The sequence below is a fragment of the Mus musculus genome, chromosome 14, assembly GCF_000001635.26.
Source record: "Mus musculus strain C57BL/6J chromosome 14, GRCm38.p6 C57BL/6J".
In the NCBI taxonomy this organism is placed as follows: Eukaryota; Metazoa; Chordata; class Mammalia; order Rodentia; family Muridae; genus Mus; species Mus musculus.
In genome coordinates, this window is record NC_000080.6 from 67,293,421 (window position 1) to 67,319,804 (window position 26,384).

At 45.5% G+C, this 26,384-nt stretch overlaps 1 protein-coding gene and 1 long non-coding RNA gene across 4 annotated transcripts in view; one reads left to right on the forward strand and one right to left on the reverse strand.

Moving 5' to 3' along the window:
• The window catches only part of Ebf2 (early B cell factor 2), a 197,661-nt gene that overhangs the window by 60,129 nt on the left and 111,148 nt on the right, over positions 1 to 26,384 (forward strand). The window lies entirely within an intron of this gene.
• On the reverse strand, positions 11,452 to 21,291 carry Gm6878 (predicted gene 6878). Its single transcript, NR_165040.1, has 4 exons — positions 21,005 to 21,291; positions 20,104 to 20,273; positions 17,499 to 17,649; positions 11,452 to 12,877 (listed from the first exon to the last, which is right to left on the reverse strand). It is a non-coding gene; the product is annotated as a predicted gene 6878 (long non-coding RNA).

The window sequence follows — 26,384 nt, forward strand, 5'->3', positions numbered from 1 at the left end:
CTTCTGGTTATTTACACGGAATATACAATGCCTCTACCTCAGGAGGGCTGCGCACAGAGCCGGGTCGCTAGCAAACAGAGGCAGCGTCCTCTGTAAGTCACAGTGTCACATGTCTGAATCAATTTGATTCCCAAGCTCCACAGGCTCATGAAGCCCGAAACGACGTAATGTCTGAAGTCTCTGAAATTCTTTATCCAGGTCAATATTTCCTGAAAGACTTGGAATTTTACCTGTCAAATAATGTGCTTTGCACTCACGTCTGGTTCAGTTTTCGAGTTGAAAAGCTGAGCTGTCGAGTTCACAAGTTTTCTATGACAGGGGTCCCATGACCCACAGTTGAATGTTACAAACCAAAACCTTGCCCTGCATGCCATATGGGGACAGTGACATCTGCTCTAGGGTGGGCAGCAATAATTCTTTTATCTGTGGGCCCTGGGCAGAGGCCATTTCTTTCCACCCCCACTCTGCTGAATCTCATATAATTCCCCCTTTCCTGTTTGCTGAGCATTAATTGTGTACACCATGAACCTCCTGCCTTTCACCAGCCTGCATCAGAGGCTGTCAACATCTCCATTTTGAGGGAAACCGAGGTGCTGAATACAAAGGCATTTGAGTGAAGTCTTCCATGTCACCTGCAAGGGGCAGAACCCAGTCGTGACATGCTAAGCCTGGAGCGCATTCTCTGCGTCTCGTGAAGCTGGTCCTCAGTTGACTTGACATGACCTGCTGATGTGATGTGATTGTCATCAGTCTAATGCCACCATCAGTGTCATCTTGCAGACAGAGCTGTGCGGGTTGCAGAACTTCACTGAAGTCCTCCCTCTTCTGCCTTTTAGCCATTTGAAGTGGTACCATGCCATCCATGCCTCTGTTCCCCCATCTGTAGAATGGGGCTATAGTAGGTGGACATAGTGACTACAGGGGTGGTGTTTGGAGTGAGCCTCTTGGAAAGTGGAAATCAATGGTGATCCCAGCACTTGAGAGGGACATAACTATCAAATGCACTTGAGGACATAATTAAGGTCTGAATGCAGCTTGGTATGTAGGCATCGTGAGATACATGCCGTATGTTCTGTAGATTATTACTCAGTGGCCAGGAGCCTTTAGAAAATCAGATTTGACATCCTTGCTCTATGTCCCTACCTTGGGAGACCACAGAGCAGAGGAGAAGGAAGCCAGTACAGGCTACAGTCTAGCTTTGTGAGGGAGCTAGGAATGGAAAAATGGGCAGAACTTGACCTAGTGGCACAAGGCCATTGTCACCGCTACAAGGGAGGTTATGGCCGGAGGATTGCAATTAAAGTCCTGCCTGGGCTGTAGAAGTTCAAGTCCAACCCAGGGCAATTTCTCAATACCCTTTCTTAAAATCAAAATTAGACACGGGGCTATGGAGGTAGCTCAGGGGTAGGATGTGTGCCTGGCACATGAAAGACCTAGGTTCAATCCCCAGAACAGCAATAAAACAGACAAAGATAGAAGTTAAGTAGGTGAGGGGGAGCTGCAGTCGGGAGGCAGATCCAGTCCGGCATGTGTGAATAAGTAAGAAGGCACTTGATAGATTCACAGGCAGCTGCCATAGCAAACCTGAGCATCATAAAGGGCAAGAGCCACTGTGGGTACCCTGCAGTCCATTTCTCAACAAATACGTGATGGGAGTGAATGTGTGCCTTATGGCTGCTCCACGAGTAATGAAGGAGCCCATCAGACCTTTCCGAAACCTCGAGTCTTTTGTTGTTGTTGTTGTTCTCATCAGTGAGGTTGTTGATACTTCTTGTCCTCTCCTGACTGGACCAAGCACAACCTTTGAGGGAGTGCCAATGGTGTGATTGCATGACGGGTCACATGGCTCAGTAGCAGTCACAACACTGTGGTCACTCTTTCTCAAGTGTGTGCCTTGCTTTCTCATTTGGGACAAAGTGACAGTGGACCACAAGACCCTTTTTTTTCCTCTGGAAGTGTCCCACCTGGATTTATGTGCATGTCAGGTGTGAAGAAATTGGACTGTGGCACTTTGCATTTTATTCTATTTATTTATATTTTAGTCAGGGTCACACTATGTAGCCTTGGCTGGACTGGAACTCACTAGGTAGACCAGGCTGGCTTAGAACTCAGAGTTCTGACCATCACTGTATCCTGAGGGCTTCAATTAAAGGTGTGTGTGTGTGTGTGTGTGTGTGTGTGTGTGTGTGTGTGTGTGTGTGTGTGTGTGTGAGACTATGCTTGGTTATTTTGGTCACTTTAATTGATTTTTTTCCTTATTTACATTTATTAGATTATTTTTTATGTGAGCGGATGGAAGGGTGTGAGGGTTCAGAGAACAACTTGGGGGAGCAGATTCTTTTTGCCAGCAGAGGAGGTTCTGGAATTCAGACTCAGCTTGTAAGCCTTGGAAGTGTATGGTTCTTCATACTCGGAGGAGCCTTGTTATCTCCTTCCTTATATATTTTATACGCAGTCACTGGGTATTTCAGAGAAAACATCAGCTGGTTCCACGGGGCACTTCATACCCACTATTGGCACAGGAGGTTCCCTCCACAAAACCCTGGTGGGTTTCTAGAACTCTCTGGAGCCTGGAGGTAGATCGGGGAGCTCCAGTCTTGGCAGCCTCTCTCCCAGCTGTAGTACAGGTTTGGCTTCCTTCTACTTTATCACGTTTCAAAGATAAACAATTCCCCTGCCTCCTCTAAGAGCAGAATCCTTATCCCGGTGTCCCCTGGAGACAGAAGAAAGGTATTGTGGGCTTTGTATGTTGTATTGCCATGATTATTCTTATTCTAGACTTTTCCTTCTTCTTCTTTTCTTTTCTTTCACTCTTTTTCTCTTCTCTTCTCTTCTCTTCTCTTCTCTTCTCTTCTCTTCTCTTCTCTTCTCTTCTCTTCTCTTCTCTTCTCTTCTCTTCTCTTCTTTTTATTGGCAGGGCCGACTTTCTTGCGGTCCCTCAATTGCAGGAGGTGGGTGGCTAAGAATCTTTGAGAACACCCAGGAAGAAAAGCCACAGATCTGAGCTCATTCTGCAAACTTTATTTTGCAAAATTATTAGAGGCTCCATGGCAGTAGCTCTCCACCTGGAGGGGGAGACTCCTTTGGGGGTCGAATGACCCTTTCACAGGGGTCGCCTGAAACCACTGGAAAACACAGGTGTTTACATTATGATTCATAATAGTAGTAAAATTGTAGGCATGGAGAAGCAGTGAAAATAATTTTATGGTTGGGGGTCATGACAGCATGAGGAACTGTATTCAAGGGTCACAGTATCAGGTGGAGAATTGCTCTATGGGAAGCAAGAAGCAGTTCTCAAATGCAGGCAGCAGGGAACCCTGGGCATTGCCTGGACACTGGGGGTTTCTCAGGCAGACTGGGCTTCTGGGGCTCACTTGCTTTTCCCCAGGCTCTGCACCTTGCTTGCTCACTGTTGGTCCATAGAGCTGGGGGTCTAGTTACTTATCCCGTCAATCACGTGCTGATGGCACTTTGAGTGAGGCTGGGGGGAGGAGGCAGTTCCTTCTGTGAACTGAGCTTGGCTGTGGGCTGGTGGGGTTCCTGTTCTCTGCTCATCGCAAATCTGGGAGACCCAGCTCTTCCTTTCTTCATATCCTAGAAAGAGTTTATTCGGATTCCAGTCTACACCCACAGGCACATGTCAACACACAAAGACATATATCCTCTTCTCATCTTCTGTTACTCTGGTACCCACTGTCAGGAGGGATTGGAGGAGCAGGCCCTCACAGAATGGCAAATAGGTTGAAAAATGTTAGCTTTAATTTTTTTCATTTTCACTGAGCGTACTGAAAAATGAAACTGAGATATCCCTTTTCTCCCTGAGACAAGGTCTTTGGTAGCCCAGGCTGGCCTTAGATGTACTGGGTAGCCGAGGATCACTTTGAACTTCCTAATCCTGCCTCTACTTCCCAGGTACTTAGATTTCAGGCATGGATGAAGTCCAGGGCACTGTGCAGTCTAGATAAGCTCTCTGCTAGCCCCTGACTTACTTGGAGAAAAATTTTAAACTTCCCACCAATAGAGTAGAGAGTTCCCTGAGCCAAGCGGAGGGGTTTATGTTTACATTAGCAACAAGGGTGAAGTTCTTTGTTATGGTTCTGGCTCCTGGGTCTCAGCCCATCCTTTGGTATCAGCGGGCACACCCTGCAAGTTTGTGTAGTTTATAAGCCCAGAGGCAGAGAAAGTTGGGACTACCCAGAGCCAAAGCCAAGCATTGTGCTTGGGAAGTGGGGGGTGCCAGGACTGAGTTCTGGAGGCCAGTGCTGGGGATCCTTGCCTTTCCTCTCATTCCAGCTTCCTGGGGTGTGTTGAGTCCCTGAGGACAACCCAGAGGAAGACAGGAAAGAGAAGTTCCCATTGAGTCAAGGGGCTGGCATTTAAAAATGTTCTTTTAATCATAGCATAAAATGGTGAAATAAAAGAAAAGTCTAGGAAAGAAAGGTAAAAAATAAAATCACTGTAGTTTTTTGATAAGTTGGCATATTTTTATCTGAGTCATGTCATCTGTACTTCTTTGTGGGCCTATTTTATATGGATCAGCGCACAGTTTTTTTTTTTTTTTTTTTTTTTTTGTATTCAGTTACTTTAGTTTACATATTGAACTGAGTGCACTTTCTATGCCTTTAAAGGTTTTTCATCTCCTCCCTTTAAAAAAAAAAGATTCATTCATTCTTATTTTACATGTATGTGCATTTGCCTGTATGTGTGCCTGTGCACCATGTGTTCAGTGCCCTTGAAGTTTAGAAGAGGGCATCAGGTTGTGAGTTGCCCAGTGGGCACTGAGATCCAAGCCCAGGTCCTCTGGACAGCCTCTTAGCTGTGAAGTCTCTCTGTAGCCCCTGCTGTCTTGTTTAAACACTGTTCTCTCAAGTGAGAGAGTAGAACATAAGCTATTTAAAGATTTCAATAATATTTCTAGTATGGAGAGGTTTTCTCTCTCTCTAATAACTTTTACAAAATGCCACATGAACATACCCATATGGGAATCAGGGTGTAAGCCCTTGCTTGAGGGTGTGTTAGAATCATAGCCAGTGACTGGTAGAGTCACCTTACTTTTTTGATCAGAGAATCCAGAAAATTCTTATTTTATCTATGAATGTAAGTCTTAGAACTATATAAATATAAGAATGAGACATAAAGATCAGGTATTATGTTGGTCTAGTTGTATGTGTATAACATTTTAAGTATATGCATATATATCATATACACATTGTAGTATATAAAATGGATGCTTTGGGTGTGTGCACATGTGTTTCTCTTCAAGATAATGAAAGGGCTCATATTCTGAGAATCAAAATAATTTCAATCAACCTTAGGGCTCCTATTCTGGAAATCAAAATAATTTCAATCAACCTTAGCTTTAAAAATATAAAAACAAAAGAACAATTTTCTATTTCTAGTGGTGACAGATAAGAGGGGAGGTATTTAAAAAACACATAAACAACTCCTGAAAGTTTAGGGGGCCATCAAAGGGCCTTAAAAGGCTTGGAGGATGGTGGGAAGACAGAACAATCAAATGGGACCCAGGGCCTCCTTTTAGAGGGTAGCTTTAGTGCCTTCCCCCAGGGATCCTGGTGCTCAGACTTCCTCCACTGGGCATGCGCTGAGCCTCGCGTTCCAGATCCGAGCTCCACACTGTGGTAGAGGGTCAGCTGTGTGGTGGAGGAAGACAAAGGGCCACTGCTAGCTGGACCCCAGCCTGCCTGGGAAGTCTGACTGCAAACTGGGGTGGCCCCACCCAGTGGGGGCTCTGGGAACCAGGAGAAGAAGAGTTCAGTGTGGGTGTTCCAGGAGGATTGCTCACCACTTGCCATTTAGCACATGTCTGAAGGAATAGCTCACAGAATTGGCAGCGGAGTTCAGAAAGCTAGACTCTGGGAAACAGGAATGCTTAACTCTTTTTTTTTTTTTTTTTTTTTTTTTTTTGAAGCCCAAACGGGAATGTCAGCCCAGGTGCGTGAGAGTGGGGAGCTAAAAATGTGTCCACACCCAGCTCTAATTGGGCCAACTCTGTCTATAAGATGAGGGGCCGGGACTGTGGAGACAGCCCTCTGGGAGACAGGCAGCCAAGTGCTTTTTAAAACAGCTTAGTCCATGAGCTGAAAGAGACTCTTCCTAAAGTGTCTGGTTCAGAGAAAGCCTCACACTATTTTATTAACCAACTGTGCGATTCTCTTAATTTGCATCATCACGGAGAGAGCCATGTTGAGGCTTGGAACCCAGTCTTCTGTGTTAATGGAGGGGGAACCGGGTGCCTAACAGCATCGTGTTTGCCGAGCTATTAAAGCGTCCACAGTTTTCGATGGAGAAAAAGACTGCGTGCTCTATGTGACTCCACATACTGATCTTTGCCCCAGCTCTCTTGGCCTTTCTTCTTGGAACCCATGCTCCTCAGCTGCTTGGTAGAGAGCAGCACCATCCCAGAGATTTAGCTTGGCACCCATCCGTACAGTGCTGGGCGAGGGAGGGCAGAGGCTGCAGGGAAGCCAGAGGGTCCAGGCTACTCCGCTGCTTACAAGTTATAAGTATGTGGATAGGGTGAGGGAGCTCTGGATCAGGGTGCTTATCCTGTAGGTCCTACATGAAGACGGAAGATGAACCGATGAGGCGAGAGAGGTGCAGGGAGACCAGCCGCACTGTGAGGCGATGGAAGCTGGAATGGAGGGTCATTAGGGTGGCTGAGGAGAAAGGCGTTAAAGGCGTGGAAAGGAGGGCTTGGTGAGGACAAGGCTTAGAGAAGACAAAGAGATATTTTGAATTTAGGGCAGATGGTTCAGCCCTTCTTAGGAGCTAGGAACCAAAACCCATGGTAGGTTTCGGAGTCACATAGATCACATTCTGAGTGATCCAGTTGAAACTTTTCAAGAACCAATCGCAGTTACACAGAGTAAAGGTGGTGGGGGACGGGGGGGGGGTCACCTCCACCATTCCACTGCTGTTGGAGTGTGCCTGTCCCCCCCAGCACCCCTCCCCCACTCCTTCCCTCCAAGGCATGTGGCATCCTTCCTTCTGGTGGCCTCTCAGTGTCATTAAACAAGTCAAAGGTCATCACTCCAGAAATTGACACGTTTGACCCATTTCTCTTCTGTGTTGGACCTGGAGTCTGGAGCCAGATGCCCCCAGGGACCATGTGGAGGCCTCAAAGCCCAGGGTTCATTGCTTTCTTCCCATGAGGTATATAATTTGATATTTATTGCCTCTCTCCCCAACAAGGTCTATGGTGCCACTGGGATCCATTCGCTAAAGACTGCTGATCCCTTTATGAATTTTTGATGGTGGAGGAGGAGCGATTGAGACCACTGGGGGACCTTGTGAAATGGAAATGTTTTTTCTTTTTGATCCTCTCTCTCTCTCTCTCTCTCTCTCTCTCTAGCTTGCTCTCGCTCTAGCTCTTTTATTTTCTTTGCTTTCTTCAATATTGTTGCCACTCGGCCTTTTCTGAGTGCAACTGTTTAGCTCAGCCTTTTCTGAGTGCAACTGTTCACTCTCTTTGCAACAAGGCATAATCCCAGCTTCTTGGGGCAGGAACACCCCTTTCCGTGTCTCAATGGCTGCCGTTATAACCACTGGGAACTTTATTCAAGGAAAGAGATGTTCTGGCCAGAAAACAAAAGTCCAAACAAAAACAAAGCAGCCAACAAGATTCACCCTGGACAAGGGGGATGAGTGAGCCTGTCACTCCGCCCCCACTGCTCCCTTTTTGGTGGTCTGCAGGGGCAGGACTCCAGGGACCCAGACAGGATCAGTATTTCACTTCAGAGTGGCTGACAGCCTCAGTGCAAAGCACTGCAGTCCTGCTTTTTATTAGCCTGTGTGAGTCCAGTGCAGAAAAAAGTTTCTCCTTCTATTCTTTTCATTTTTCAGGGGTACAAGTCTTTTTGCCAAACCATGAGATGATTTAACTACAATTTCCTTCCTGGTTTGTTTTCCCCGGGGGGGGGGGGGGGGAGAAGGATGAGAGAGCCGGGTGGGTGTTATTGTTTAATAAGATTTAAACAGGGTGCCTATTTTGTGGCTGGAACAGCTTTCCGTGCCCTTTATCTGTACTGGGATTTCAGCTGGGTTTTTATTTTAGTGACATATGGCCCATCCTATAATAAAAAGAGACGAACCATTCAGATTTAATTTGAACGACTAAGGGCGTCAGAAGGGCTGTAAGGGGGAGGCTGTACCTGAGCCTTCATTTATTTTTTTCAAAAAAAAAAAAATCGTGAAGAGAAGTTGAGAAGGTGACTTTTGGAATTAGTTTGGTTTGGAGGCATTAAGTCCCGGATCAAGAGGGAAGGTCAATTCTAAAGTTTGGGATCGATGCCAGCTCTGCTCGCTCCTTTATTGGAGTGTTGCCTGTGGGGCCTTTCAGGGGGTCTGCCCTTCAGGGGTACTGCCTTCCACCTGCTACCCCCTTGAACAGGGAAATGGGCTTTTTAAAATATTATGCAGCATGCCCCAGCCGGCTCCCTGTCCAAATGCCTTGTGGCATGTCACAATGTGACTTGGGGGCAGGGCTTGGGTCGGCAGCTGGCACACAGAACCTGTCCATTGAGGGGATTGCCTTTTAGCCCCAACACGAGCTGCCTTCTGAGGACACGGCCCACCTGGCTTCCACATCCCCCTTGGCAACCTTCCCAAATCATTTACTCTCTTTCATTCCCTGAACACTGCCAACAGAGGAAAGGCTTTCTGCATCTAGGGGCCGTACAAGCAACTTGTGGGTATGGTAGAGGCTTTGTGGGACCTGGGCTTTACAAGGACAGAACAAGCAGAGAGATTAGTGGGACTCTCACCAGTAACTCGTATGCACATGAGAGTACATTTGAATGCACACTGTATACCTCAGGTGGCTTCTCTGCAGCCTGAAGCCTCTGCACGTTGCAGGAAGGACCATCCCTTATGTTGGTCCTATTTGCCCTGAGCATCTAAGATGTCTCTTCACTATAATCTTTTACAAGTTTTCACTATGTGACTTGTGTCCACTGTGCTTTGAATTATCCCTTTATGTTCCTTCTAATTGACTTGATAATGGCCTTTGATATCACCCATGGTCTGAAGGAAGGGGACTTGGCTAGGTCTCCTTTGGCTAGACCAAAGGACCATGGGGGTAAAGTCACATCTTATAGTTGTGCTCTGGTTCTGAACTTGTAGCCAGAAGGCATAAGTGCCTTTCTTCTTCCACCTATGTTGGATGCCAGGAAGACGCCCACTCTGCCCTTCTTTAGCAGTCATATACAGCTTGGCTTGGTATATAGACCATTGCTGGGATGTCCTTCACTCTGGAATGACAAGGATGGCTGTTCAGGCTACTCTCCAAGACAGCTGCCAATAGCATCCTTGATTTACTTGCAAAGACTTAGAGATTGGCTGCTAACAGCCATCTTGATGAGAAACAGTACCGTAATTGCTTGGGGAGAAAGGCAGGCATTTAGCAGTCGTAAAAGAAAATCTGCCCACTGCCAAGCCAAATGCTGCTGTTCTCTTTCCATGTGGTTGGCTGTCTGTCCCCTATTCCGCCCCCTCTCCTGCAGCCAAGGTGGGTTTGGGGCTCCCCTGCCTTCTTCACCTTTTTCATTTCTAATTGTAGGTTTTGTCTGTTCCCCATCGGAGAGCATGGGCGGGCAAGTGGAGGGGGGGGCTGCAATATTCAGTCCATGTTTTCCAGGGCGTCCAGTGTGACGATCTTAGTGACAGGAGCCTCCTGACGGGTTCTGGGGCTGCCCAGCAGCCTGTGACCACAGTTGATCAGCTGGGGGTTCACAGTGCTATCCACCTTTTCAGAGTGACAACGGAGCAGAGAAAAAAGAATGACAATAAGGCCCAAAGCTTAGCTCGAGGGGACTGCATGAAACCAGCTCAGATCCTTGCTTTGCTCCCTCTCAGGAGCAGCAGGAAGGCAGCCATCCACCATCACTTCATTATCGTTACTCTGTGTCCACAATCTCTTGCCCCTTTTTGTAGCTCTGTATTTAAAAATGCTTCTTTGACACTGTCAGCCAGTAGCATTTGTGCTTCCTGCATTGCAGGTAAGACAGTCGAGTTGGACTCAAAACCTGCCCTGCTCATGCTGGCCGGGGGAGGGACCTACATCTTGTCTTCTCCACAAGGGAAACAAAGGAAAATAATGGCTTGGCCTTCGCCTCCTTTCTGGCGCTTTTCGTCCTTTGAGCTTCTACTTGCAGTGTCTATCAAGGTCCAGATACAGCTCAGGACAGGAGACAGAATGAAAAGAACGCATAGGCTTAGTGAATCACTCACCATTTACCATGAGTGTAGCAAGCACCCTTCTGCATGTGGGGTACCGCACACCTGAATCACAAAATCGCAGGCCCTTGCTTGTGTCCCATTGAGGACTTAGGCTCGGGCAGGCTGTGATGTACTGAGCTCTCCAGAATTGAACAGAGATAGCTTATGTGCAAGTATGTGGTCAGGTCCCTGCCTGCTGGGGGTGGGGGGTATTCGGTGTGGGTTAAACGACACAGCTTAGAACCACTGTCTTATAATCAGTCTGCACCTCCCAGAGTTCCAGGCCAGAGAAGGAGGCCAGGGTCTGGGTTAGAAATGCCTGCTTGTTGCATTCCCTAATCTGATCTCAGTCAGATAACAGCTCAGACCTGGGAACACGAGATTTTAATGTGAAATGAATAACTACCCTGAGACTGAAGCTTGTCACTGCTGCGCATCTGGAATCACTTACAGCTGGGTAAATTCGCTGGGAGCTGCAACGCCAGTGAGCAGGGGTTTGAAGGAGGCGCACAGCGCGTTCCTTTTAATGTCTAAACAATCTGATGTTGACAAGCCTTTCACATTAACCCCCAAATGGCAAAGTTTAAACCCTTTATTATTCGATTCAGTTTGGCAAATCATTTAGAGGCTTAGGAGTTCATATTTACACAGGAAAGGCTGATCTCTTTCTGTCTCTCTGTCTCTCCACCCCCCCCCCCAACCCCAACAACACAAGTGCCACTAATAGATGCATATTCATGTTTACTTAGAAGGTTTAAAAGACCTTGAACACTGAGGGAGATTCAGCCTAGAGAAAGTAAGTTGATTCTCCATTCCCCCCCGCCCCCCCCCCCCAGGAAGCCCCTAATGTCACTAGAATACAAAATATCTGAACCTTCCAAATCCTGGAAACACTATCAGGTTAACAAATAAGTAGAGAAAAGAAAGAACAGGAAATAGTTTCCAAATAGTAGGAGTCTTCATTTGAAATATATTGTCTTTTGGCAGCTAACCCCAGCATGGTATCATTTTTCTAAGGTTTTGTACAGAACATTATGAGGGATTCTGAAGACAGAGAAAGGTAGTTTGAGTTCTATAGGGAACTGCCAAATATTATGGAAGTTAGAAAGCTTAACTATTGAGCTGTGCTTCACAACTGTGTCTTGGACCTGTTGCCAAACAGACAAAACCTAAAGTGTCTCCATTAAATTGCATTTAAGAACACAGAAAAAAAGATTACAAGTGGTTTTTTGAGATTTAGATTCGATAATGATTTATTAATTTTAACCACATCCTTTAAAACTAATGAAGGCGTCTTAATTCTTCTTCATGAAAAGCTATGATGCAAGAGCTGAATTTTTAATTTTCATCAGAGGAAGAGTCTTTATGTGGTTGGATTCATTAATATTTATGTTGAAGGAGACCCCGAAACTGAGACCATGATCATCTCTCCGAATCACACTAAAACAGGGATCCTGTCGGAAGTGTTCGCTGTTCCTCTGGATTCTCTGGGAGACGCTTATAAAGATGGATATGACAGGGTAATTTTGACTGCAGCTGTTCACCCCTTAGATAAAAAAAAATTAACTTTCCTTTGGCAGCTGTACAGAGTCAGAGCTCAAATTATGAGTCTCCAGCTTTGCTTAAGTAGAATTTCAGATTCGGTCCTAATTTTTAATGGGTGTACTCAGTAAGTTCACACATAATGCCAGTTTTGACAGCTCAGGATACCTCTATCCAGTTTCCGTAGATATGAAGACTTTTGTTTGATTTCAGTGTTGCTTGGGAAACTAAACACGGCATTTGACCTAACCTCGCAGTTTCGGCTTAGGCGGGAAAGAGAAGCTCTTAGACTCTCACATCATAAGGACACTTATGGGCTGGAAAGATGGCTCAGCAACTTAGAGCTTCTGTGTAATGTTCTTGCAAGGGAACCCAAGTTTGGTTCCCAGCACTCATGACAGGAGACTCATAACTAACTGCCTGTAACTCTAGGTCTGGGAGGAATAACACCTATGGTTTCTGTGTGAGCCTGCACTTCCGTGCGTACACCTACACACAGACACACATCATACACATAATTAAATATATATCTAAAAAAAATTCCCTACAGCAAACATTTGCAAGTTGCAAAATAAAGAGTTTTCCTATTTAAGTATTCATTTGATAGTCCGTGTGTAGCAGCTGCATACTAACGACCTAGAGTGCAGGTATAACTCAACTTACAAGTGTGTAGGTGTCTATTTAACCCTGTCATATTATTTAATCAGGATAATTTGCATCTGACTTTCTGCAGAGAGAATGGGTCAGACACTGCTTGCCACAGGCATTATGTGTTCGTGGCATGTTTTCCTGAGGCCTCTAATTCTTCATCAGCTACATCTCACGCAAAGGGAAGCCAAGGCAAACTGCAATGCAAAGTTGAAGCCTGTGGTGCTGCTTTTATTTTTCCCCCTGTAGCCCCGGCTCCCAGCCTTGAGCAGAAGATGTGATCTCCAGCTCTGCTCAGAGCTCCCATGCTCTCCCAGGCTTCTGAGGGCTACGTGCAGGCTCATTGCATTTTCTCTACCTGTGTGTGCAGTGCTGCAGGAGGGATTCAGAGCAGAACCATTTCACTGTGCAGTCTCTCCAGTTGGTGTGCTGTTTGGGCTTTGTGGTTGTCCTGGAAAAATAACAACAGCGAAGGTGATGCTGATTTGAGCTGATTTGAGATACTGATGTCAGCTCCGTAATGAGAGGGGTGGAGCAGCCGGTAGTTTGATTGTTCTGGATGAACTAGTCGGGATCTGCTGGGAATACTGGCGTCTTGACCTCCACAGCCCTCAAAGTGCTGAGTGTGGAGAACGGGAAGGGTCTCCCTGGGCCTCAGAATGTACGAATGTCACAAAAATGCAGTTATTGGAAAACTGTGTTTTGCCAGCTACGATGGTGCAGTGTGTGTGTGAATGTGTGTGTGTGTGAATGTGTGTGCATGTGTGTATATGTATATGCATGTATATATATATGTGTACATGCATATGATGTATATGCATATATGCTTGTGCATGTGTGTGCTGGTGTAGGGGGGGTGAGGATAAGGAGGTGTGAGGAGAGTGGAGGCTCAAGATGTTTTTCAGTGTGAGTTCTACTTTTTGTGTCATGAATAGCTCTGCGCATTGTCAGAATCTAAAAGGAGAAGAAAGATTGAATTGTGTGTGTTGCATCACTTAGTTGAATAACGAAATTCTAATTTCCTGTTGTGTGTTTGATCCACAGTCCAGTGAAAGTTCAAACTAAGATTTTTTTTCTCTTTAAACTCTGTTTCTGGCTCCAGGCACTATCTCAGATCCAAATGGAATTTTCCCAAACAGGTATGTGGACTGTGGAAAGTTTTCCTTTGAAAGCAAGAATATTTCTCTAGCCACAGTCTCAGTTATAGCAAGAGCAGGGACTACCCTGGGCTCCATCCCTTTTCTCAAGACTCCTGGAGAGCCTCAGGCCTTAGAAGGAGGTCACTGAATCTCAGGTCATCACTGGGCTGACAGGAAATTGATAGGAGGAGCTGGCCAGAGCATTGAGTTAGAGTTCCAGAGACCTGGCTCCTCGCCTGGCTTTTGCCCATTCCGTAGTTGGGACATGTCACATTAGTGACCTCATGTGTAAGAAACAGTTTGTTAGTTTGGCCTGAGTTGCTTCTTCCTACTCTAAATCCTTATTTGGGGGTTAGAATTTTCAAATCTTGTATTTCTGTTTGAACTGCTGAGCACCGAAGCTCAGGCCTTACCTTTGGAAATGGCTCAAAGCCTTCTAATCACTTCTTACAGAACAAAACTAGAAAAAAAAAAGCCACACTCCCTCGCTCCAGTGGCACACACCTGTAATCCTGGCACTGGGGAGGCAGAGGCAGGAGAATTAGGAGTTCTAGGTCATTTCTCAGCTACACAGTGAGTTGGAGGCCAACCCGGCTACATGACACCCTGTAAAACAAAACAAAACAAAACAAAACAAAACAAAACAAAACAAAAACAAAACCCTTTTATTAGTACTAAAATGCATTGAGAAGACAGATCTCAGGGTGGGAATACATTCAAAGTTGTTTAAAAAGATTTTTTTTTTTAAATCACGTTTCCATGAAATGTGGTTGACATCTAGAAAAACTAGTCTCGTTTACAGTTTTATAAACATTTGGAAACACCACTATTTCTAAGTCACTTTGGAAAGCGTATTCCCACTAGCTTACTTTGGTAGAAGGAAGAGTCTTTCTGGTAAATATGGCAGCAGGAACGAGGCCTAAAAGCAGTGGAAAAGGGTAGAAGTAATGCCGGATGTGGGGTGGCAGCCAGGAAGGGCCAAGAAAGGTATTTAGTTAAAAGGATAGATTCTCTAATTTTAAAATCCCCAGATACGTATCTTACTGTTTACCTTTTATTTATTTTTTAAAAGTCTGTGCACGTTCTTATTTACCTGAGATCAATTGGCACGGAAAGTCAGCCTTGCTCCCCTGTGTAAATAACAAGTGCTCTGCGGACACCCGAGTGCTCCAGGCCTGGAAACAGCTGCCTCTGGGGTAAAGGCTGAGCTCTGGAGACTTGATTTAAAAAGATCACAAAGCAGGAAGCAAGTGTATTACCAGCCTGGGTGGAAGGGGCGTGGCCAGTGGAAGGGGCGTGGCAAGCGCAAGCACCTGGGCTGCACAGGCAGGTGGCAATGCAAAGCCACTTGAACAGAATGTAGGACGACGTTTTAAAAAGGGATGCTCAAGTCCAGAGTGGTGGCGCACACTTTTAATGCACCGGGAAGTGGATCTCGGTGAGTTTGAGGCCAGCTTAATCTTCATAGGGAACTCCGGGGCATCCAGAACTACTACACAGTGATGCATAAACAAACACCAATGTTCAACACTGTGCCCTGGAAGCAGTGTTCATGGCAATAACTTGTTTTTGTGTCAAATATCGCCTCCCTGTGTTGGTATTGTGGGTCTCAGTTCTCACCTTCAGGGAGAACCACACACGCTCATCATGCACAGCATCCCAGCAATACATGTGTGATCTCGCATGGGATTCAACTCAGAGCCGGATCATTTTACCCCACCTCCACCCCCAAACCACTTTCTCAAATGCCACCAAACCCTCATACCCCACCCCACAACTTATGGTTGGTTTGGGCAAGCCAGAGATGGCTGCTCCCAGTGGAGACCCAAGGTATGCTTACTGATATCTCTGCTCCTGAGTATACCAAGGCCCTTTTGGCAGCCGGGGGGTGGGGGGCCCATTTTGCGTTCCTGGGGACCAGCGTTGTGCCCATCCACATACTCTGCTGGGGCTCTTCAGCCTTGTCAGCTGGAGCCAGCCCCCGTCATCCCCTCGCAGAGCTCTAACCTTTTGATTCAACTTTATTTGCCACAGTAGGACTATCACCAGAAAGGGAACAATACGGCCTCGCCATCTGGCCCCGGCAGCCTGAGGCGCCCGGTGGTGCTCTCAGCCCAGGGTCCTCCGAGGGGGCCGCTGGGAGCCGGGCGAACAGAATCCCACCAGCATACTAGACGGGTGCCCTGGTTTTTGTGTATTTGCAAATCACCCTTTTAAGATCCAGATGCAGGCTGCAGCCGGTGACTCAGAAAACCATAAATAATACAGCAGGCTTTGCTCGAGGAAAAAGAAAGAGCACACAAAGGTGTATCTATCATTATATTTAGGGGTAACAGGCCAGAGATAAAGCTCCCCCTTTCTCCATGACCCTTAAGTAAATGTGACAGGCATTAACCCATCAATATTAGTGAGTGATTTAATATACCAACCAACATTTGCCTGCAATAATTTCTGTTGTAAACGACTCCTTTTGGACCCTCCTACCAATAACTCAGTGCTCATAAGTCAGAAGCCAGAATGTCGCTCTATTCAGGCCCTGGGCGATTCTTGAGGTCTTTTTAATTTTTTTTTCCTGGGGAGGGAAGTCTGGAATCCATTCACATTGTCCTTTGCCTGCCATGGTGTCTTTCTGAAGAGCTTTATTCTGGTGACGGGGAGCTCAGCTCCATTTTCGTCACTTTTCCTGCACACCTTGGCAAGGACTAAACCTGGCTTTGGGTAGAGGGGATTCTATGGAGATGCTGAGGGCATGACAGCCAGAACCGTTGTGAAGTTCCCTCTAGAAGGCTTTCTTTGAGGTGAGATCGATAGGAGGTAGCACTTACAAATCCAAGGGGAGTTGGTTGGGAGCAAGGACAGGGAAGCAGGCCCAGGGAAAGAGTGCGCCATAGAAAGTTCCAGATCAGTAAGAATGTAAGCACCAAGCCAGGCCAGAACTATCAGGCCTCATTTCTGTGCCTTACAGTCTTCCGATCCAGGTATCTGCTGGCAGAGGCAGGAAGGGTAACTTGTGCCACCAAATAATATACCCACTTGAAGACGGGTGATTTCTTTAGAGTGAAGGTTTATTAGGAAAGCCCAGGGAAAGGGGAGGGGTAGTGTCTGGGAGGGACTGAGACCCATCTGGTTTGTTGTGGGTCTTTTTTTATTAGAAGAGGAAAAAAAATCACTCTGTGGGTTCATATGTCCAAGGAGAGCTCAATTAAAGTTATTTGCTGGAGCTTAAAATATGCCCACACCTGCTTCCGAGCCAGGCTCGGAGACCGACAGGCACTCCCAGAAGGCGGAGCGGATGAAGGCTCCTGTCGGAGTGAATGGAGGAGCAGGGAACAGACATGCACGCATGCCTTCTTGGGTATCACTCCAGGATGGGAGACTCCACAGCCAATCCAGAGGTAGCTTTCAGGTTTATCAGGAGACCACAGAGGTCTACGGTTTACATCTCAGCTAGCTCTACGGTTTACATCTGCCTCTGGGCTCTGTGTGTGTGTGTGTGTGTGTGTGTGTGTGTGTGTGTGTGTGTGTGTGTATGCCTGTGTGATGTGTGTGTGTGGGGGGGGTCTTCCTTTCCTAAGCAGGTCAGGAGTCTGAAGAAGCAATGGCATGAAAAGGGCTGTGTTATTTTGCCATCTCTCTGTGTGGCCACTTCCTTGTTGATTCCAGGACTCATAAAAATCTTTTCCTAAGTCCTGTTGTGAGAATAATAAATAATAGTGGCCAACATTTTCTGTGTATTAGCCCCCAAAGTAAGCTCTGCTTAACACATCAGCCCGTGGACGCTTACCACAACCCCGAGAAACAGGTAATGTTTTCACCCTCCAGTTTATAGATGGACGAGGAAATTAGTGCCAGGAGAGATGGAATTCCTTGCTGTGGTTGCCCAGCAACTAAGCTCCATCTGGTCCCCCAAACCTGTGTTTTCAACCAACTCACCTCAAAAGAGACTTGTGGGCAAGAAAAGTTCTTGATCAGAGAAGGTACACGAACTTGCCACACCCTGGAGATGTTCTGGCTGAGCAAACGCATTGTGACTGCACCATGTTTTCTGCTCTGCTTGTCTCCAAAGAGAAGTTCTTCCTGGAGACTGATACGCAGTTCAGCATTTAGCATGCCGGAGAGGACCTGGGTTCAATTCCCAGCACTGTATATACCAAGTGTGGGCGTGCAAATCTATAACCCCAGCACTTGAGAGGTTTAAAAGCTGGAGGACCCACACTTCAAAGCCATCCTCAACTATGTAGGGAACTCAAGGCCAGTTGGGCGCCATGAGACCCTGTCCTAACACCTGCCTCAAGCCTCCAAAGAACAAATAAAAGCAATCCTTTGAGAACAGATGCTAATGTATGCTGGTACTGCATTTCTTGCTAGATGCCAGAGTCCAGGCCCGGAGCTAGAGCCACAGCTCCGTTCTCTGTTCTCAGAAGCACAGGGAAGCCAGCCTATCGAGGCAGTCGCCTCTGTTGTCTCTGTGTTCAGAGCAGGTGATTGATTTCAGGGTCTCTATTTCTACTCCACAGAGCCTGGAGAACTTTTTTTTTAATGCCTCCTCCTAATTTGTGCTCCACAATGAGAAAGAGAGTTCAGACATTAGAGAGCAACCTATGCACAGGCAGGGAGGAACTCACCGGCTTTCTGTAATAGATGCTCTTAATAGACATCTTTTGTGATGGTGCCTTTCACTCTAAGGGATGACTTGGGGGATAGCTGAAGAAGAGGAATCTCTGCTACAGGGGATTCTTGAGATCAGTGGCAGTTAATTCCTACTTGAAATGTATCTTTGTGTGTGTGATTCTTTGAGATTCTTATTTTTATGTTATCTACTTATTTATTCATAGAGACTTGTTTTTATTTTATGTGTGTGAGTGTTTTGCTTGCATGTATGTATGTGCACTATGTGTGTGCAGTGCTTGTAGAGGCTGGAAGAGTGCATCAGATCTGTTTGGAATTGGAATTATGGATAGTTGAGCTTCCAGTGGATGCTGGGAAGCGAACCCAGCCAGGTCCTGTGCAAGAGCCATTCATGCCCGTGACCACTGGGCCATCTTTCCAGTTTCTTTTAATTGTATTATTTCATTTCTTGTCAGCTTAAGTTTAAATTTAAAAAATTGTGATAAAACACATAAACCTGTTAAGTGCATGATTATGCAGTTAATGGTACCACCCATCTCCAGAACCTCTTCATCTTAAAAAACTAGGACATTGTACCCATCAATCAATAACTCCTATTAACTTTGGGTAGCCATCTCATATCATGTGCCTATGAGTTTAACTTCTCCAGATGCTCCATATAACTGGGGACATTCAATTTTTGTCATTCAAGGCATATTTTACTTAGCATAATATCCTTAGACTTCATCTATCTAATAGCACATCAAAAAAAATGTCTCCCCTTTAAAGGGTAACTGGTATTCTATTGTGTAGCTATATGATGCTTTCTTCTTCTGTTTGTAGACACTTCCATGTCTCAACCATCATGAATATAGGTCCTATGACCATTAGTGTACAAACATAATTTCTTTGGGAAGAGAACTCCAGGAATGGAGGTGTAACCGTGAACCACTGAGATTATAGTTTATAGATCGTAGCCAGCAAGAGCACCAGACTTCATTCGACAGCCCACTAACATCGAGAAATACTAGCAGCTGCAGCCTCTGCTTTGTCACCTTTTCAGAGTTTTCATCCTGATTCTACCAACTTCGCTGTGTACTTTAAGTGCATGCTGAGTGTGGGCACAGAACGTGTGTACTTGCTTGTGTAGAAGGTACCGTTAAGTGCTTTCCTTGGCTGTGGGCCACCTCGTTTTACCTTTCTGCTTTTGTTGTTTTGTGGTGCTGGGGACAGAACACAGAACCTCGCACGTGATAAGCCACACTCTGCCACTAAACTGAGGCACCATTTCCTATTTCATCTTCATATCGCAGGTACCAAGACTGAGAAAGGCTAAGGAATTTGCCCCCATTAATAAGTACAGAAACGTGAACTTGACCCAGGCATCCTAACTCCCAGAGCGATACAGTCCCAACAGTCAATGTTTCAACAGTTGATCTTTGCTGGGTCTCATGGAGACTGTATAAGACTGTATAAGGACCCTAGTCTGTTTTTACCATTAAGAACAGCACCCCCTAGTCCCCAGTATCCCCCCCCAAAAAGAGCTCTTTTCTCTTTATCTTTGCTAACTGAAGACTTCCGAAGCTCTTGCCTCTCTTCTGTCTTTAACAATGATGTAACAAACATGTATCAGTGTTTCCTCTTCAGCCTCCATGTGATGCCAGCTCACCCTTAGCTGTGCGCTCCATTAACTGCAAATTTGACCTCCCCAATACACAGATCCATCTGCAATTTTTTATGACAGATGAGGAATTTATTTATTAGTTTCCTTCTCATCTACTGCAGATGTATACACTGGGATTCTCACCTCCCACTGCCTCACCCCTACACCCCACCACCGCCATTTTTTTGACACAGGCTTCAGGAGTTCCATATATTCAAGGTTGGTGTTTGGGCAGGGAATCTAATGGCAATCTACAGAGAAAGTTACCTGGCAGCTGTGGCAGGAAGGTCCCAGGGCTTGCTGCCTGTATAGGATCTCCCCTGGTCTTCTCCTCTTGTCCACTCCAGCATGTTGACTGACTGGCTTGTGGAGGAAGAGTTTCCATCACCCATCCGACTTGCTTCAGGGATGCCGTGCTCAGCCAAATGTCAAGAAGTCTGAAGCAATAAGAGGGAGCAAAAGAGAACTAGTCTTTTCTCAAGAACTCAGGGAGGAGACAGCCAAGCCAACTCCTCATTGGAATTTTGAGAAAGGACTCCCACCTTGCATATAAAGACAGCCAAGAAGTCCCTGCCTTCTATTTACCAGATGAAAACCCTCTTGGAAGTAACACGGTCCTCTCAAACTTCATTTACCTTCTAGGAACCCCAACTGTCTAGCTGTGTTGTTACTCCTTTCGAGATTGCAGACCAGGGCAATGTCATAGCAGAAGTGATTCCTTCAGGTCTCAGATAGGGTAGGGGCAGCAGGAAGGAAGCTGCTCCCTAAACCATGTGGTCATACATTCCTCTTCCTTTCTGTATCTCCCCGTGGTCAGGAGCAGCAGTGAGCGACTCCGTGGAACACATGAGTTCCTAGAACCCTCATAGCTCTCCTCCCTGGCTTAGAAGAGCATTGCTGTCCCTGAGGTCCAGACCTTGAGCCAACGCCATCTTTTCTTTGGAGAATCAGCCATACTTGTCAGGGATGGATTAACTTCTGTAGCTCAGATGGAATCTGCCCAGTTACCCTCTTTTTCCTCATTAATTTCCTACCCAGCTCTGTTGCAAGCCGACTGTTGATCAGTTAAGGAGGAGACCCTTTTCCACAGTCATCTGTCCCTGAGAGAGGTGAGCCACATGCAGAGTATATGAGCCACCATAGTTGGTGTAACCAAGAGCACAAATACCTTGCTTATGCCCCCTTGGAAGTGATCACAGATTGATGCCCCAGGTGACTATATATCTTGTTCATAGGACTTCTTCGGGGAGAGGCACAGCCTGTACAAAAGTAGACTCTGGGGTCCTCAGATGAGTTTGTAGGTGGGGTGGAGTCTCCTACAGCAGTGGCACTAGTGTCCACTGGTGGCCTTTATAGCAGTTGTCCTGTGTCTTTACTTGGAACCTCAAGCTTCAGTTGAGGTTGGTGCCATTTCTGGTATCTGGTATCTGTGCTGAAAGCTGATGAAGTCTGATCCCTCCCCGGGCGCATGCTTAAGTTTCTTGCATTCACTTTTCTCCTCCTATATTATTTCTGGCAACCGAGAGAACAAACAGAACTCTCTGCCTCCAAACTTGTCAGCATTTCTGTGCATGGTGGAGCTGAACTCTGCATAGTCTTTGTGAGAGGACTAGCTGGGGATCAAAAGCACAGAGATGCTACAGAGAAGCAATGTGGTATACGTCGAGATCTATCAGGGAGTGCTTCTAATGTTGCTTAACAAAGTATGTTGCACTAAATCTTTATAGACTGAATGAGCGCTCAGAGTTCCAGCAAAGTAAAGCCAAGTAAACATCGCTCTGATGGGAAATAGAATTTCGTGTGGGTAGGGCAGGGCTGTGATTAATTCTGTGGCAATGAAAGGAATATGAAAATATAGGAAGGTTGTCGACCCTGAGACATGATTTATATCTGTTGTATATATGTTTATATGTAAATATCTCTGCATATTCTTTAATACCAAATGATTGGCGGTAGGAGAACTGGTGTTTCTCATCTTTAATTATAAATTAATGTGCTGATACCCTAGGTATATAGTCCCATCAATTATTGATGCTGGCCTCGATATAGGAATTGGTAAGGAAAACAGTGATAAAAGACAGCATTGCAGAGAGGAGGTGTGAATTTCTTTGACATCTCGTGTGTGTGTGTGTGTGTGTGTGTGTGTGTGTGTGTGTGTGTGTGTGTGTGTGTGTGTGTGTAATACGTACACATCTGTGCAGAAAACCCAGTTTGCCTTTAGAGCCATTATCTTCTTGTCTGGGGATTTTTCCAGGGCTCCTTTGGACTGCAGCCTTGTCCAGAGTGCATGCCTTCAAAATGCGCATGTTAACGTTAAATGATTTTTAATATTCTACATATGGTTTCATGGTTTTGAGGCTCCTCTATGGGAATGAACAGGGCTGTGGTGTGATGAATAGTGGACTATGTCCAGGACACCCACTTACTTCCCTACATATCAAACATGTGGCGCTCCCATTAGAGGGGGCTGGTCTCTGGAGACTGCAGTTGCCCTATCTAATCCAGTCTTGTTTTGGTCCCTCGGCCCCAGATTGAGAAGGATACATTGTTCTCAGACATTCTTCTTTTAATTAAATGCAGTAGATATGTCACGTCCATGAAATAGTCCAGGTCTGTTTGCACATCTGTGGCTGTGTTCTCCTCCTCGGCTTCCACTTGGTTTCTTGGAAAGAAAAGCAAGCCTACATTTATTCTTGGATTAATTGATTGGTTGTGTGCAATTGGCCTGGACAGTTCAGATATGATCTTAGTATTTTCATTTCTATTTGTAGCAGAATGTTCTCTGTCACGGTGCTTTGCAGACATTCGCTGAAACCTTCACAACCCAATTTCCTTTTTTTTTTTTTTTTTTTTTTTTTTTTTTGAATACAGCACCTCATTCAAGCTGGTCCATCTAGGTTCACACATGTCCCTATTCAAGCACGCACGGGCGGGGAGGGCTTAGGAGAACATTCAGGTGTAGGGACACGGCTGTGTGTGTTTTAAGCTTTAATTTGCTAGGCTAATTTGCTCATTAATCCTATGGCTACAAAGTACTGTGAGGAACCTTCTATGCTGGGCAGCGATTCCTCTGCTGTGAAGGCAACCTGATAGCTGGTAAAATTCTCCATTCAATTATAATTTTAAAATACTGGAGTAAACTCAGCAATTCACAAGAGGCTAAACTAGAGCCCCATTAGAAGGGTACTACAAGTAAACATTATTAATTATAAAAAATTGCCTAAATTAGATTTTTTTCACACCTGCTTCTTGCTTAATTAGCTAGCAATCCACATATTCCATTCAGTTGAACTCTTACTATTTATTCAAGCATACTTGACATTAACATACTGTTTGATGTTTGATATCCTCAGTTTTAATTTAACCACATGACAACAAATGGTGTTTATGAAATACCAGTGAGCTGGAAAAATATCATGTGTTAGAGTAGCACATGGGAAGTGAATAGAGAGTTTCTTCAGGAAGAGCCTGAAGGCAATAAGACCTTCATTTTCTTTTTTATTTTATGTTTTCATCCCTGGTTTTTTAATCATACCCCGTAGAAGGACTGAAGATCCTTCAAGAACAGCCCCCAACTACAATGCAAATATCCTGATGGCATTTGGGATGGAAAAAGTGGGTCCTCACGCTGGCTATTGGGAAGGGTTTCACAGAACTACGTGCCATGTCTTAGAGACAGCATGCTCTCTCTCTCTCTCTCTCTCTCTCTCTCTCTCTCTCTCTCTCTCTCTCTCTCTCTCTCTCTCTCTGTGAGGTGTGAGGTAAATGAATAAGTGTGCACCAGCATGGAGACAGAGGTTAGCCTTGTGTTCCTCTATTGCTTTCTGGCTTATTTTTTGAGACAGGGTCTTTCACTGAACCCAGGGTTCCCCCAATTCGGCTAGATGGGTTGGCCTGTGAACTCCAGGAATCCTCCTGCCCCCACCTCCCCAGCACAGCACTGGGATTATAGGTTCACAGCGCCATGCTCGGCCTGTTCATAGGTGTTGAGACTCTACGGTGAAGAGCATTACCATCATGGAACTTAAGCATCTCCCTAGGCACTGTGACTGTTGTTTGCGGGGAGGAGATAATGAGGCTCTTATAGGTCCCCGCAGCCGTCTGCTGTCAGAGAGGGGAAAATGGCTATGTTGAGACCAATGGCTCTGCCTTGGTCTTTATCTCAGTCATTCCCTCTGGTTTGACTAACCAAGGTGATCTGGCAACCACAGGGTGAGGTCTGCAACGGAGCACCTCCTGGCATTGTTACCTCTTACAAGTCCAAAGTCATGCCTGTAAAAGGGGCTTGGGGACAGGCAGGAACAGTTCAAAACCAACCTGCCAATGGGCCCTTGGACTCGCTATCTAATTGGATTTATTCCTTAAACTTCTCCTCGGCCCCTCCAATAGAGCCACAGGAGGGAGTCAGGGCTGTGATTCCTGTCAGCCACTTCGTAAGGCGAGCACCTTGAGATCTGATGATAAAAATCAATGCAGAAAATTCCCGGGGCTGAGAGACAAAGGAGAAAATTGTCTCCATAACGTATTGATTCTGACTAATGACAAACTTGTTGGAGAGGATTCGGATTGATAGCTGCTGGCTCCTCTCCAGGAAGACACCGAGTTCCATCTGACTCTGATCAAACTGTCTGTAAATCATTTTGAACTTGGGTCCTGCAGTTTTTGTGTTCACACCACGGAACTGTGGTTAGGATTTGACATCCTTATTCTTCTTTTTTTTCTTCTTTTCTTTTTTTTTGGCTGTCTTTGTTTAAGAACCACTTATGGCTTTTGGCTGCTGGTGAATAGAGAGGCTTGTTAGCCGAGGCAAACATGATGTCACACACTCCCAGGATTGTTTTGTTCTTCAGTGTGGGTCAGGCTGTGTGGATCTAAGAGAGTGTGTAGTGTCCCATGTAATGGATGGCTCTTTAGGTTCAGAGGCTGGATCCAGACACATCTGGATAATAGTGGGAAGTTGACCCAAAGGGGTTGACATCTCTAGGGACTTAGACTAGTTACATTTAGAGCTAATAGTCTTTGCTTCTGGAAGGCTAATTATCCCGGAGCTGAGTTGGTATCCAAATCGGCCCTTGTACATCTGGGTCCACAGAAACCAGGTACAGTAAAAAGCCACCAGTACTAGCACCGGTGCTCACTGCTTCTCGTCAACAGGGTTTGGGTAACTCTCATTTCTTTGTTTTACCCGACATGCTCTGTAACATATCTGAGCGGAGCCGGAAACAGGAAGGGTTTATGTTTGGTATTCAGTATTGAAAACACTGTTACCATTTGTGTCCAAAGGCAGCTACTCCTGTGAACTGGCAGATCAGAGATCCATTGGGTAGTAGGTGGAGGCCACACTTAAAAATTATCTAAAGAAGTTTGGAAAATAGAAAGATAATTTAAAATATTTTCTTTTCACTTAGGTAAATGTGTGTATATCTGTGCCCATGTATGTGAGCGTGGCTGCAGGTACCCACGGAAACCTGAAGGAGGGGCTTTTAACAATGGAGTCATCTCTCTAGCTCCTAGAAAGATGACTTTTTAAAAATGAGCTCTAAAGCTGGTAAGAACCACCAGCCGCCCACCAGCTGCACCCCCTTCTGAGCAGTGTGCACCCCCATTCAACTGCTTCCTGCCATCTTCATGTTTGCTTCCCCTGTGGAGGGGCCCTTTCCAACAAGACTTACTAAAATTTTCTGTTAACGCCTCACCTTTAAATCAGTGCAGGAAAACCAGCACAATAAAACCCTTTGTGTGTGTGTGTTTGTGTATGTGTGTGTGTATATGTGTGTGTATATGTGTGTGTGTATGTGTGTGTATGTGTGTGTGTATATGTGTGTGTCATTGACTATTTGAAATAGTCTATACATGCAAATTATAAGATTTATCTCCTTTATGCCAGGGAATATTATTCCTGTCTTTGAAATTTTAAGCATTCTGTTAAGGAAAAATTCAAACACATGCAGAAATATCAGGCTAGCAATCCAAAGCGCTTCATGCACTGGATTACCCAGACTTGCTGCAAAGATCACCACTCTCTGTGAATTTTAATCTCAATCCCTTGCCTTTTTTTTTTTTTTTAATGCACGTGAACTGAGATAGTATACATCTAAAGCCATATGTTACTTAACAAGAGGGGATGGTTCTGGGACACTTTTGTCATTGTGGAGTCATCATAGAGTACACTTGTGTAAACTTAGTGGCTTAAGATGTCACTAGTTGGTTGAATATTAAAGAATATAAAATATCATAAGCCAGGTGTGGTGGCACACACCTCTAATCCCAGCCCTCCGAGGCTGAACTGTGGATTCCTGTGAGGTTTTGGGCTAGCCTGGTCTACATAGTGACAGCCAGAACAGCCAGATCTACATAGGGAGACTGTGGTAACATCACTACTACCACCAACAACAACCACAACTATAACAACAGCAAACAACAAAAAACAAACAAAAGAACACCATCAGAAATGCCGTCTGTCATCGAATAAACATCCTTACATAGGGGGTGTTCATCTCTTTTCCATCATGTGCTGCATGTAAAATGAAGTCAGGGTTTGAGGAGGG